At 36.8% G+C, this 5,746-nt stretch overlaps 1 pseudogene; it reads right to left on the bottom strand.

Annotated features, from left to right (window-relative positions):
• Window positions 1-1,584: 1,584 nt before the first annotated feature.
• Window positions 1,585-5,746, bottom strand: part of LOC118559265 — a 6,410-nt pseudogene continuing 2,248 nt past the window's right edge.

The raw sequence follows: 5,746 nt of genomic DNA, 5'->3' as shown, positions 1-5,746 counted from the left end.
CCCTCTCAAGTGCCCGAGAACTTTCAGGTTAACTTGACTTAACGTCTCTTTTAATTTCAAATCCACCATATTGTTCTGTACTTTTAACATACCGTAATTACAAAAATAAATCTTTGATATCTTTTCAACATTTAACAAAAAAAAAAAATATATATTTTTTTTACTTCTACAGGTTGATGGATCAATTGAGGAATGTTTGTTGATGGAAGAGGTGGCCATAGATGTTCAGCGGCAAGAGGAGGCACTGAAGGCGGCGCAGAAACACCAGGAAAAAGCTCAGCAAAGACAACGGTCACAAGCGCAGCCTCAAAGCTCGCAGGTGGGCGACATGGCTGGGAGAAAAAAAAAATAGAAGTCCGCAAAGGAAAAGATGGAGCCAGACTGATGCTAGAGGGAAATCAATCAACAATGTCGACACGGATCACCTTAAAAAGTACCAGGAAGAGAAGCCCAGACTCCCAGAGAAACTGATCACCAGTCTTCTACCACATCCACCCCTGCCACAGCATCACCTTCTGCCACCGGTTCCACTAATCCAGTGTGCAGTGGGTTTTAATGATACACAGGTTACTTGCAATACCAATGCTGAACAAAGCTGGTGGAGTTTCCTGATCAAACTCTGAAGGTTGTGTGTTCATGTTTCCTCTCCAGTCATCTTGCTGCTCCAGCTTTCCACATGTGGACCATCTCTTACAGAAAGAAAAAAAACATGCGTGTAGCAACTTACGTTAGTGCATTTGTGTTATTAAATGCCACTTAAACTTTTATTTATTTTTTGTTAGCTCAGCTGATGTGAGCTATAGGCCTACAAGTTTACATGGCATCAGTTTTTTTTTTTTTTTTTTTTTCAAAAACTGGTTAAAACAGCCAAAATGTTCAGGTTCTGTGTGGTGTTAGAACTTTCTGCCTGTGCATGTCCAGGTTTTCTTTAGGTGCTCCAGTATTGTTCTGCAGGTTTTTGGACTTCATTAATCAGGAGACATTTCTATTAAACTTGAGCAGAAACAGAAAACACCATGTTGTTATGGTGTGACATTCTGCTAGGAAATATTGGATCCTGTCATTCCTAATGATACTGTTAAGGTGCATTCACACCGAACGCGAATGTGGCGGCCCGAGTAACAGACTTACACTAACCCTAGTATGTACCGGAGCTATTCAACGCAAACTCAGTCCCTTTATGCAAAGGGGGTTAGATAATCTGCTGCCCAGCTCCAGGTCAGATGTTCCACTCCATCTCATTCAATAATTTTTTGTGATATCATGGATTCATTCCACTGGTGGATTTGAGCTGGTTTAGCAGCTCCACAGTAAAAAGTATGATGTAATTGTATAAAAAAAAAAGTTAAAATATTTCCCAAACAGAATTTAAAGCTATCTACGCAGCTCGTGGCAAGACTATATTAAACTCTATGCACTCCTAGAGACTCCACGTACATAACCAAATATATTGGCTAAAAAAGTGTATTTTGCTTTATATGTACCCTTTAACGCAGTATTTCACTGCAACACCACCTCTTGGCAGCAGGGGTCTCCACTGGTCAGTGTTTATTAATGTAAAAGAAAGTTGAGCTTGGAACAAAGTACAGGAAGCAGTTTTATTTCACGATTATTAAAAAGTATACAGAATATAGAATGCAACATATTTAACATTTATACACTCATTACTGTGCAGAAATGTGAAATAAAATATTTTACAATTTTCAATAGTCTTAAGGAACCATCACCGATGCACTTTGTCCTTTCAGCAGCGTTAAAGCAGGTTTTAATATGTAAAACAGAAAAAAAACACCAGACTATAGTCATTTCTTAGATCCCAACTTTGCATTTAACGATAATGTATTTACACTGCAAGTCAAATACAGTCTAAGAGTCAACTGTACAAGTTGGATATCAAGGCAAATTTGACTTTTCATGGTTGAAACATCACTGTGATACAGTAAAAAAAAAGCCATAAATTAAATATGAATGCCCAAACTATTTGTTTATCAAAAAAATTACAGGTACCGTTGTAGTCCTCTATTGTGGATAGAAGCTCACACGTCAGGAAAGCAATGCTGGAATGCAAAACACTAAACCGATCAGAAACACTACCATAAACATAAAAACGTACACTAAAAATAAGTGTCATCCTGCAATAAGCATAAACAGTACCACATTTATCTACTGTCAATACAAGTTTTTTCTTCGGGATTGTTTAAAAACTACCGTCAACCCGTTAGGTGATTGTTATAATCAATATTGGTCTAGTTGTCGGGTTATTTCACCTGTTTGTGACGCAAGACAATGAATCATAAATTTTGAAAAAGTGGCAGTATGGACAGATGACCAATAATCATGTGAATATGTAAAGAAGTACTGTGGTGGTAAGTCCAGCTAAAACTAAAGGATTGTGAATATAAAGAGAAGATAAAGTCAACTTTTTACTGAAGATAACAGCTTACATTGAAAAAAGATGTTGGACATAAACTGTGGAATCAACAAATAAAAAAAAGGGACAAATGGAAAGTAACTGTCTTTCAAAGAGAATATATCCTAACATGCTAAAATACATTTTAAAATAGCTATTCGTTGGAAAGTTAGCAAAAGGTTTTGCAACCAAACATTTTCTTATTGTAATGATAATAGAAGCTATAATTAAGATAATTATTAGGTATTCAAAATATAATTTTACTCTCCTACACAAAGTTGGAGCTCTGCAGCGATCATGTCACAGATGTGACTGAGGAAAGGAAAGATGAATCAGGCCATGAATTAGTACAATCAGCTGGCTGCTGATTTCTGCTCCTCGGGAATAGTAATGCGCTCGCTGTATTATTGCATTCAATCATTACAGTACCTTCCTCTCTGACTGGTCCAAAGTGCTGCAGGCCTTTTCTTTTTGTTCTCAAATGAATAGCTTCAGGAGCAGCAATCATGGTGCTGGGTTCAAGGGTTGCAAGATGGGTGTACATAAAAATGTATTCATGCACCTAATACATTTATTTTATTATTATATTTACTCAAAATACAGCCATTGTCTCAATTTAGCAGAAACGTTGGGAAAAAGGGAGGATGGACAGTGAACCTGGCCCTCTTCAATGTATAAATAACTACAATAAAATCCATTTACGTTGTTACTTCATGTAGGTTTTGGATTAATTTCATTCAAAACAGACAAATCCAACAAAAATAACATGATAAAAGTTTTCGTTTTCTCTCTTACAAAACCAGCCAGTTCCTCTGCCTTTTTTCTGGACGTAGTGAAAAACTAAAATAAAAGCCTGATGATTTATGAGAAAAATATTAAGAGAGAAAACTGTGGAGTTTACTTCATACCAATGTGATGGTAATGCCTTGCTTTAAAGGGTGTGAAACTATTAAAGGCATTTAATTTAATTTTACGAGTATTTATGGAGTTAGATTGTGAAAAAAAAAAAGATAACACCAATTTTGCACTGTAAAAGAACAAATAAAAAGGTGACGTTTTAAGCTGAAGTGGTGAAGTGTCCGTGGCGCTACATGAAGTGCGCTGAGCAGAAATCAGACCATGTTGGTCTGGGTGTTTGGGCTGCGGCTCTGCAGGTCTTGTACCTGATCGAGAACCCAGCTGATGTTTGGTCGCTCCTGGGGATTCGAAACCATGATGGAGCTCAGCAGCATCTGGAGACCCTCTGAGTAACTGTGTCAAAGAAGGGCAGACAAAAGATTAGTGAGACAACACTTTAAATCTGCATCACAACAGAAATGTTGTTATAAAAACTTATTCCCTAAACAACTCAACACAAGGGATCTGAACAGAACATGTCTGCATAAGCCATAGAACCTATAACTCAAAAAGGAAATGCTTCTGTTTAATCAAAAAAGGCAAGTGCCTGTACTGCCATACACTGAGCACAGCACCACAACAATGGTGGACAGAAAAGTGTAAAGAAATAAATGATTTACTGCTAATAAACTTTAAAGTAATTGTTAATTGCTGGAGAATATTTCCTCATTCTGCTAAAATGTTCCTTTTACAGCCCCTGGCAAAGGCAGGCTCTGTTAAATCAGGTGGAAATGTGCCGTTTCACAGTTTGAACACTGACCTGCAAGTTGGTGGGATGGTCACTGGATTCTGGACAGCCAGGGCAACGCTGTCCCCCTTCTGAAATATCAGATCATATGGGCCCTCCAGCATCATCATGCAGAACAGCACGCAGCCCAGCGACTGAAGGTTGATGCAAACACAACATAGGAGGAAAATAAAAAATGAAGAGCTTTTTTCCACTGAATTCACAGTTTTGACTTTTATTTCAAGCTTCAGAGAGATATAAAAAGATTGGCCAGCTTATTTTTAACAAAGAAAATAAGCTGGCCAATGTGGCTAAAACAGGATGGAGTGCATGCACAGGCTTTACCCAAATATCAGTGCGCTCATCTATAATGCAGTGACTCTCTACATGAAAGAGCTCAGGAGCTCTGTAGGAAATTGTGCACCGTTGAGCTGCCCAGTCCTGTATAGTCATGGCTTCTCTGGATCCTTTGACCTGTTAAAAAAAACAACAACTAAAAGTGAATATGGTAAACTAATACAATCAGAGCACAAAACAAATTCTAATCTTTTGCACCATTTCTGAACATCTTACTTTTGACTTACTCTCAATCAAAGCAAGAAAAGGTGCTGAATTAGACAAAACGGTTTTGGCTCTAAAACCAAATGTACACAAAAAATTATAAACTAAAGTCAAACAGGCAGTCAGTAAGATAAAAAGTAAGAAAAAATAACTTATGAATCTGTCATTAAAGCTAAGCAAAAAATACATTTCCCTTTAACTTTAAACAGATATGGGGTGATATCTGCTGATTACATGTTTATATGAGCAACAGTTGAATGGCTGCATTGAGAAAAAAATTTAATAAAACCAAATAAAAACAGCAAAAAGAATGCTTTTAGGATGTGAACCACAATCAGTTGTTATGGGGAGTTTTAGTGGAATCAACAATCCCAATCTGCCATCTAGTGGTGAAAAACCAGAACCACTTCTTAAAAAGTTAAAGTATTGACTGCATACTTGCGTCTACAAATTTTCACGAAGGTATGAGCATATTATTTTTGGTTTTTATGGAAAGAATACAGACAGAATAATTTTAATATTTAGTAAATTTCCTATTCACAAATGTAAATTGTCATCATCTTCACCTTCTTTTCCAGTTTTGGTTAAAAAAATCAAACTAAACAAAAAAGGCTGCAAACACACATGAATGCTGCAGGTCAATGAACATATTAAATTAATCATAAAGTCCTTTTTTTGTCTAATTTTTGTTTTTTTTTTGCCCTAGCTTTGCTACATTCTGCGTTCCAGTCCCTGTTGAATCTTTGTTAAAAATATACTTTTTTCAATAATAAAACAATTAATTCACTTGCATCCAAGAAGTTAATGGCGGCCGCATATTAAGTCATTATACTTTTAGATACAGAGTTCTGCCCAAGGGACGATCTGTCAATCGCATAAAATAACTTTCCTATTTACATACAGCTATGACAATATTATATTAGAACTGATTATTAAAATTAACCAACTTCTTATAGCTCTGCACACTCACCTCAATTCTCGCCCGGTTCATTGAACCCAGATCCATCAGAAGGCCTGTCATCTTCATCCAGGAGCACATTTGTGGGTTTCAGGTCCTGTCAGATCACAGCACATTGTAAGGGCACACCCTAACCTGAATGCTTCTTATACACTAGGGCAGTGATATAATAGTGAAAGATAAACTCAGTAGG

This window comes from Fundulus heteroclitus, unplaced genomic scaffold (assembly GCF_011125445.2).
Source record: "Fundulus heteroclitus isolate FHET01 unplaced genomic scaffold, MU-UCD_Fhet_4.1 scaffold_258, whole genome shotgun sequence".
Classification (NCBI taxonomy): Eukaryota; Metazoa; Chordata; class Actinopteri; order Cyprinodontiformes; family Fundulidae; genus Fundulus; species Fundulus heteroclitus.
Note: the sequence above shows the minus strand (reverse complement) of the source record. Positions and strands in the feature narration are given on the sequence as shown.